The 9,640-nt window shown below is 31.1% G+C and overlaps 1 non-coding gene across 1 annotated transcript; it reads right to left on the reverse strand.

The window, feature by feature from the left end:
• Positions 1–3,870: 3,870 nt before the first annotated feature.
• TRNAE-UUC (transfer RNA glutamic acid (anticodon UUC)) lies at positions 3,871–3,942 on the reverse strand. Its single transcript has one exon. It is a non-coding gene; the product is annotated as a tRNA-Glu (tRNA).
• Positions 3,943–9,640: the final 5,698 nt, after the last annotated feature.

A 9,640-nucleotide genomic window follows, 5' to 3' on the forward strand; every position in this document is an offset into this window, starting at 1 on the left:
ATAAAATAAAAGAAGAAGATGGTTGTATTAATTCAGAAACCTTTGCGGGTGTTACCACAACAACTGACGAAGGTTTCATCGCAATCGGATGATTAGTGTAGGAACCATACGAATAAAAGAAGATATAATGAAGAAGAAGAAGAAGATGGTTGTACTAATTCAGAAACCTTTGCAGGTGTTGGCACAACCACTAACGAAAATTTCATCGCAATCGAAAGAATGGTATAGTGAACATACAAATAAAAGAAGATAGAATGATGAAGAAGAAGAAGAAGAAGGAGATGATTGTACTTATTCAGAAACCTTTGTGGGTGTTACCACAACAACTGACGAAGGTTTCATCGCAATCGGATGAATGGTATAGGAACCATAAGATATAATGAAGAAGAAGAAGAAGATGGTTGTACTAATTCAGAAACCTTTGCAGGTGTTGGCACAACCACTAACGAAAGTTTCATCGCAATCGGATGAATGGTATAGGGACCATACAAATAAAAGAAGATAGAATGATGAAGAAGAAGAAGATAGTTGTACTTATTGAGAAACCTTTGCGGGCGTTACCACAACAACTGACGAAGGTTTCATCGCAATCGGATGAATGGTACAGGAACCATACGAATAAAAGAAGATATAATGAAGAAGAAGTAGAAGAAGATGGTTTTTCTAATTTAGAAACCTTTGCGGGTGTGTGTACAATAACTGACGAAAGTTTCGTTGCAATCGGATGAATGGTATAGGAACCATACGAATAAAAGAAAATAGAATGATGAAGAAGAAGAAGATGATGATTTTTCTAATTCAGAAACCTTTGCGGGTGTACATACAACCACTTACCAAAATTTCATCGTAATCCGATGAATGGTATAGGAACGCATACGGGACAGACAGAAAGACAGACAGACAAACAGGCATACAGACAGACAGACATTCATTTTTATATATAAGATATAGCCTATACTCTTCGCGAAAGTGCAAGCAATAAGTTAACAAAGTTTTATCGCAATCGGATGAACGGTATGGCAGTGCATTCAATACGAACAAACAAACAAACACACAAACAAATATTATTTTTTATATATTAGATAGAATCACAATAAATTATTATAAAAACTTTGTTGCTAAGATGAAAACCATAGAGTGAAAATAAAAATCAGTATATTATTTATGTAGGTAGTACTGTAATATTTATAAGGAATTTTCAGGTTCAGTTTATATTTTTTCTGAATGACATTTTAACTTTTTTATTCCAACTATTGCAAGATGCACTCGATTTTAAGACGCATGAGTCACCAAAAGAGAAAATAATATGCATCTTATAATCGATGCAATACGGTGTAAATGTATAGAATAATGAAATATCATATTATCATATCATATCATACTTTATTTGACATAAGTATCTGAAACATGTTGTTACCATAGCGTGTTACTATAGTGACATTAGATACAGTAAGGATTATTTTTCTTGGTAGAATATTGTTTCTCTTTGTGAATTTCGTCACTTTTTCTATGTGACTCGTTGTCAAAACTAAGTTTACTTATAGAACATAGTACATAACTTGAAAACACCTCAGACATATAAAAAATCACATTAAAAAAATATATACGACGCCCGACGGGATTCAAACCCGTATATCCACTTTTATCGCGTTAATATGCTTTCACCAATTAACCTACGGGCCTTCTACTTAATTACGATAATTTTAACTAGTAGGTCCTACATGAAATGCTTATCAAATCGCGTTGTTTTTGACTATCGGTTTTTGTGTTAAACACATTTTTTTTTCAATTGTGATTATACTAGTAGGTAGGTATACAGGTATGTTTTGTAACTGTTTTCAATTTATTTATGTTCAATATATTATAGAATGTTACATTGTCAAATCTTGTGAATTATTCGTTGAATAAAAAAAAATGCTTATTAAAAAGTTTACTTATATTTTAAAAGCGTGGTACGTTACCTTTGTTCTGTATTATTGTGTTTGAATATTATTATTTGTTGGTGTGTATTTTGACTAACGTGATGTGCGTTTAATTCTCACATATATAATAATCTTTACTATGATCCACTTCACATAAGACTATACAATATGTAAACATGCGAATAAAACATTGAGCCTTCAAAAGTGAGACTCATACTCTGATATTCATATTACAATACAACCTGAAGAGTTCATATTATATATTCTGTGATTACATATTATATTTTTAGTACACGAATATATGTACATGTACGTATACATTCGCAAATCTTCACAAAAGGCTCGTCCGTGAATTATTAATTTACGACGTACCTTCTTCCTTATGAATCCAAAGCCAAGAACTCTCAGATTTCGCTCCAGCGTTCGTGCCATACCGCAACTTGATATTGTAAATTTAAATTATTGTTATTTTGTGGCTCTGTAAATCTTTCCGTTTACAATGTGTAACTTTAAGCTAACGGTAATTTATGAAACTACATGCAATGCGATATTGTATACTTACACAAAGAGGGTGTAAGAGCTACCAAAAATGGTACCAAAGAAAATTTAAATACTCATATATTTACTGGAATATACACAAAAGCTATTTTTAATATCAGTATATAACTGAATTATCTAAAAAATAGTTATAATTTCTGGTAACTGCCTTATGGTAGTTGATTTCATACACATCTTTGTACAGAATTCTCATAATTATTTTTCACTACTTAAAAATTTAAACACCTGAGAAATATACCTACTAACTAAAAAAATCTTTAAAAAAATATATGACTCGATCCCGCATTCATCGGATTTCAGCCAAAGTACTTTAACAATATTATTGAAGAGCTTCTCAAATTGCATTAATATTGCCAATCCGAGTTTTATTGTTTTAATCAACGTGCGAATAAGATGTACGAGTACCTACTTGCTTTGATCCCTAGCCGACGTCAGAATCTTTCAAATTGTAGTCTTAACATACTTACATAAAAGACTGCATTGTCGTCGTGTTCTGATGTATTCTTAAAGTTTCAAATGTCTAGCTAGTCGGGAAGTTCTGGAAAGTTCGGGAAGGGAAAAATCTGTACCGGACAAACAAAAATACGAGCTAATAAAAACGTGGTCATAAAATACATAAAAATATATCCACTAGAAAAAATATTTGAAACAAATGCAACGCCGGACGGTATTTGAACCTGTATGTTCAATACAGAATGTTACTTTGTCTAATCTTGCGTTACTTTAATTACTCGTTTAATATATAACATTGTTTATTTATTTTTGTTCTAGTCGATAATGACGTCAAAACTAATCTAATCAAAACTAATACATAAAATTGTGAAAACATAATTAATTAATGTTTGTTATATCTTATAACTTCGTAAATACTACGAACACAACATTATAATTGTCTGTAGTAATATTTGTTAAAATGTAAATCTCATGTTGTGAACGTCTTGAATTAAGATTTTTGGTTTTCTTAAATAAATAAATAAAATATTAAATAAATCAAACTAGTACTACGTATTGCTTTTCATTTTATATGAGTATTTTATGTGATCTTATTCAATTATTGTGAACAGTGGAACCTCTCATAACGACCAATTCGCATAACGAGAAAAATAATGTAAAAAAATGTCTCTCTATAATTAATTTTCTTTGAATAAACGATATTAATTTAAAAAAATGAGTATTCTTTCGGCATGGAACGCATTATCGTATTTTACATTAATTTATATGAGAAAAATTGTTTCGCTTAACGAGTGTTTCACATTACGAGTAAGATTCTGGAACGAATTATGCTCAAAAGGTTCCACTGTATTTCTGTTATTTAGATAGTGAGTAAATAAGTAATGGTGATTACTATTAAAAATATATTGTAAAAAACGTAAAAACAATCCAAAAAGATTTCCCGTACCGGGAATCGAACCCGAGCCTCCTGGGTGAAAGCCAGGTATCCTAGCCACTAGACCATACGGGAGTGTGCAAAACGTTACAAAAACATGAAATTCAAAATAAATACCTACCAGCGGACAGAAATACTTTCACTTTTGAATTAATATATTATTTCATTATTATCTCGTGAGTCGCGGCTAATAAAAATCAGGGTCATCGTATTCTTCTAATAATATTTTGTATTATATGCCACATATTATAGCGTTTGAATTTATCATTATCTATATGATCATCATCAGCCGGAATCGACTCATTGCTGAGGTGATAATAATGCAAACGGTAATATTTTTTATTATTAGTAGGATGCTAAAATACAAACAAAGTAACAATAAACAAACAGTAACTGCAATAAATAAGTCCAATGTCTGCCTTTTTGCTAAGAAATTTGTATCATTTTAGCAGATGCACATTTTTTCATTAAGGATTTTATCGGTATTTTAGTGATAATTAATACTGATTTTAAAGTGAACTGAATATATAGCTAAGTATCAGAATTACCAAAAGGATGACATTCATATCTCTATTTCACAAATTTGACTTTAACGTCTGGGAAAAGCAAAAAAAATAATCCTAAATGTAATTTCTAGTAGAAAATTTTTCAATTTTCTTGTCGTAATAAACCTACTTTTAGGATAATATGAAAAAATATTTATATGTAAACTAAGGACGAGGTGAATCGAAAAAGTTTAAACCACTGTACTACCTATATCATAATATTTCTATTTGTTATTCAAGTTATACCATCTCAAAAGTCCTAGTCCAAGAAACAAAACTTGAATAGGAAAGTTTCCTTTGGCTGGTTATGTAAGTCAGACCCGTATACAACAATAATGCGAATTATAAAATAAATATATTTACTCCGGTTTCGAATAACATGTGAGCTCCCGTAACATGGCGTACAAAATACAAAGGAATTTTCGTATTGAAAAGAAAACTCTTGAAATCATAACAAATCTCTTGTGATAATATTGTTATTTGTGCTCAGAAGCTTTTCTTTGTAAACCTATTTTACTTGGAAAACGTAAATAATATCTTATGAATTATCAATAGACATGCTCGTTCGTAAAATCACAATGTCAGTCACTGCTGCTAATTGAATTATTTGTTTTTATCATGAATTCAATATAATATAACATATTCTTTATAAAATCGATGTATGCTAACAATTTGGGGCTTTGGAAACAATAACGGCAGTTTCTATTGTCGTAAAATATTGACAAGTTGGTATTTTTTATTAGTATGCATAATAAAATATATAGTTAATTAAAAATTATTAGCAAGTTCAAATAAGTTACAACAAAAAATCTTTAAGTGATCCCTGACGTCGGTTAGTAATTAAAGTAATACCTACTTTGATTTAAAATAAAAAAGCTGATCGCCAATAGCTCAATTTGGAAAGCACTTCAATGAGTATTTAAAGCCATTATATAAAATTTGTCGCAATTAAGTATGACTCCATTAGCATAGTGGTATATGTGCGTGGGCGCGATACCTGAGAGATGCAGGTTCAATTCCTGCGGGGTGTCTTACCTTTTTCAAAAAGATTTTTTCGGTTTGTTATAATATATTTTCTCAGTGTTTTCAAAAATATGTATGTTTAGTATGTAAACAACATTTTAAAATACTCTGTTTAGAAGGTATACACATAAGAAAGAAAATATTAAATATTTTTTCTTGACCAGCTAATAGTTTACAAAAATAGATTTTTATTTACAGAGCCTTCAATTTGTATGTCGGATTATTATCTAAACCAGCAGCTGTTGTCAGATTGGAGGTGCATAAAGTTTAACCATTAATCGTTTGGATATTAATTTTTTTTAAAGGTTATTTTTTTTTAGTTGAAATTTTTATTCCAGATCACCATATTGCATTCGCAGTCTTAACAATATCTAACACTACCATCGAAGTTTACAGATTCGTAACACGATCTAAGTGGTCTGACTATAGTGGGCCTTGTTATACCATTATTAAGATGAGATTATAGACCATAATAATAATTAAGTTGAAAACGTCCCTTTGAGACGGACGAAACCAGTCCAAATTTATTAAATAAAAAGCGAAATAACTACAAAAAAATGCGTTTTATAAATAACCAATAATAATAATAATAATATTGAAAAAGGTGTGGTAACTGATAGCTGTCACTTACTGCTAAAGGGTTATTTTAGAATGTGTGTAGTCGGTCATATTATACGTAACAATTAACTATTACGACAAGATGTTTGTAAAGAAAAAAAGCCTTTATCAATCAGAAACAACTAACGGTGTCGTTGAATATGGCATAGCTATAAAACATAAGATAATAGACAATTTCACCATCCCAAAATGACAGGAGAACTTATTAGTTCCGCAAAATAGCCAACCGTTTGCCTTGATTTTAAGGGTCGGAAAAAAATAATGTTCCTCTCATTTATTATGTGTTGCCATATCTCTCGGCTCCGTAGGCATCTTTATTGTTGAAAATATCATTTAGGGCGGAAATTAACGGCCTGTACTCTGATGGAAGAGTAAGCGCCGAGTGTGAGACTGCAGTGTCTTTTGTTATACTGTTGAAACTGTCACACTCTAGCGAGATAATGGCAAGGCTATTTTTCATACACATATTATGTTATATCATGCACCTACTATGGTATTATAATATACAGTTATATTAATCTACATACATAATTTATTCAGCATTTATTCAGGTACGTAAGGCCAGATATGATTCATAATTTAATATAAATTCTACAACTATATAAGTACCTATTGATCATTCAAATTTCAAATTCAAAATTTTCAAATTCAAATTTTATTTATTTTTACATATAGTAAACATTACAAATTATTAATTTAAGACGATCACAACATGACATTTAGAAACAACAAAATATTATTACAACAGTATTATATTTTTAAAAAAATAGAAAAAGAAATATATCAGTATTAAGTTATTAAACAGTAGAAGCGTGTAAATACAAAAAATATATAAACTAGATACAAGGAAGTACACTGAATAAGCTAAGCAGACCCTGTTTTAAGAATTTATAAAACAATGCCTACCTATACTCTTCCTCACGCAAGTGGAAGATGTTAATATCCGGAGTGATTTGGTTGAACAGCGTTATTGCCTTCTCAATTGGTATTACCAATGGCAGATTAGTTCTGCACCGTGGGAGAACAAAGAACTGATGCTCCTGATTTCTAAGATAGTTATCAAGTACACTCAGGTCAATATTTTACCAATTATTTACGGGCATCATACTTAATTACGACGGTTTTAACTAGTGGTTTTTACATGAAATACTTCTCAAACTGCGTTATAATATTGTTAGCTATCGGTTTTTGATATTACATCAAGGTAGCTATCAATTAAATACCTTAATTACTAACCGACGACTCGGACTAATCCAATTATTTGCTTATGTACGGGTGTCGTATTATTTTCTAAAAAGATATTATTTCTAGTAAATATTTGCATGTGATATTTTCAAATTATGTATGTTCAATATTTAGAATCTTACATTCTTAAATCTTGTGAACTATTCGTTGAATAAAAGAAATAGTTTATATAAATATTATAATACTAACAATAGCCCGCAACTTTTCCGCCAGAAATACGGAAATAAAAAATAGACATATATACAGAATGAAGAAGTAATCTGATTCGATTTGATTTTTACAAATCTATGTTTGGATCTATACTCGCCAATTCTTCCCAGTGATTTCATTGATATGCATATCTAGTATGTAAGTGCTTTAGATACGTATGTCAGTATAACAAGTTTACAGTATATTCACATTTATCACCATCTAGCTCCTTTCATGACGCTGATTGGCATTGGTGAAAATCCAGCACTCTGACCCATGACTTAGGTTACCCCATGTCCACCTGACATCTATATCCAGCCACGATTTGTGCACGGCCACTCGCCAATACGCTACGCTATAAACGTGTTATAATGAAAATATTTTAGTGCTATACTTTCTTGTGCCGAAATTAAGCTACACGGGACTTAAAGACTAGTAATCATGTTCCTTGGTGCTTAAAGATAGAATTTAAAAATAAAAAAAGAATCTTGACTTGCTCTGCCGTCATGTATCTTCAATGACATGAAGTGGTGTCTGTCCCCGTGTACTGAAACTATGCTGAAACAGAGTTGAACATGATAAATCTATAGGGTTTTAGATCCTTAGTCTATATTATTCAGATATTCTAGAAGTTAAGTCCAAAATATCCAAGGTATACCAGAACGATAATGGTCAATGGGTCAACCGTGTGGCATTGAATTCTTGTTTTTTTTTCATCAGACGACTTCCTCTAATTTACATCTATAGGATTTTTGTATTTTTCATTTGATCTTTTAAGCTTTTGCTTGCTATGCATCTCAGTGTCCACATGGGCTTCTAAATATTTTCGTATCTTTAGAATGAATATGCAATAACATTGACGTTATATTAAAAATCGTTTGTCCCACATTGTTCCATGTCCACTTTGACTAAAACAATCAATGATTCATCATTTGAAAGCTAAGTACATAATAATATGCCAATTTGCTAATCATTATCTTCATAAAAATCTTAAAAACCGCCGAAATGGTGACCGTGTCAATATCACCCATGATTTTCTCACCATTTTCACCACTAACCGTGAACCACTCAACATACATTACGCTAATGAATTTCTATAGATCTAACGATGCCTAACGATATCGTAACAAAACGAATTTTACTGACACACGATATCGAGAATAACTGCTGCACAAACATAAGAAAATTACCTAAAACAGAAGAAGGCAAAAGACCCTTTTCTGACGTACAGTCAATGTCGTTTTCGGGTCCAACCTCCCCCAGGAACTTACATGTTCAAAAGACAAGACAGCGCAAACAACATGAACGGATACTAACGATCTTAAGAGGGGACATGCTCAGCGTAGATCAAAATGGAGCTTTTATTGCACTTTCAAGCATTATCCTGGACATTCCTTAAACGTTGTAGATAATCTATTTATATAATTTTGAAGCCGTGTTATCCTTTATATTTATTTTAAACATGTGATGACTGCATAAAGTATTTTTATTACATAAAATAGTATTCTTTTAAACCTCTCGCTCTAATGTTTTAGAATATAGTCATATTTCAGTACATGCATGTGCAGTAGTGTTAAGATTTTTTACGTTTATTAATTTTTAAAAGCATTTATAAAACCATTAGTATAATTTATGTTGACATTATTATAGTGAAATATTTACGATAAAAAATTATATTGATAATCTCTGTGATCCCAAATTTGACAAGAATTAGGCATTATATTATTCAAAAAATGGGAAAGATTAATACATTTGAAGATAATTCTAAAGATACTCATTATAAGATATGTCTTTGACCATTCAAGTGTCCGTTAACCCTTCCTTAATAACTGTAACCGTTAACCTAAGCGCATTCGATAACCAATTTTAGATTCGACGTGTTGCAATAATTTGTAGGAGATTACACGTATTTATAACTCCCGTAAAGGTGTTCATCACTAGACTCAAAGTTTAGAGTGTCTATATATGAGGAATGTACCCGGAAAATATCTATAAGGCTAAATTAATAATATGTAAGTTGGTTCCCATATCACTTTTCCCTGTGCGCAACACCAGCACCACTGCCAGAGCCGCGTTAACTCGTCAAAGCATGTTTGTCATATCAGGCCATGAACGAGTTAACTCGTGCGTTCTTTTAAACGTCATAACTTCTG

This window comes from Rhyacophila brunnea, unplaced genomic scaffold (genome assembly GCF_057557595.1).
Source record: "Rhyacophila brunnea isolate RB1 unplaced genomic scaffold, BYU_Rbru_1.0 scaffold_10, whole genome shotgun sequence".
In the NCBI taxonomy this organism is placed as follows: Eukaryota; Metazoa; Arthropoda; class Insecta; order Trichoptera; family Rhyacophilidae; genus Rhyacophila; species Rhyacophila brunnea.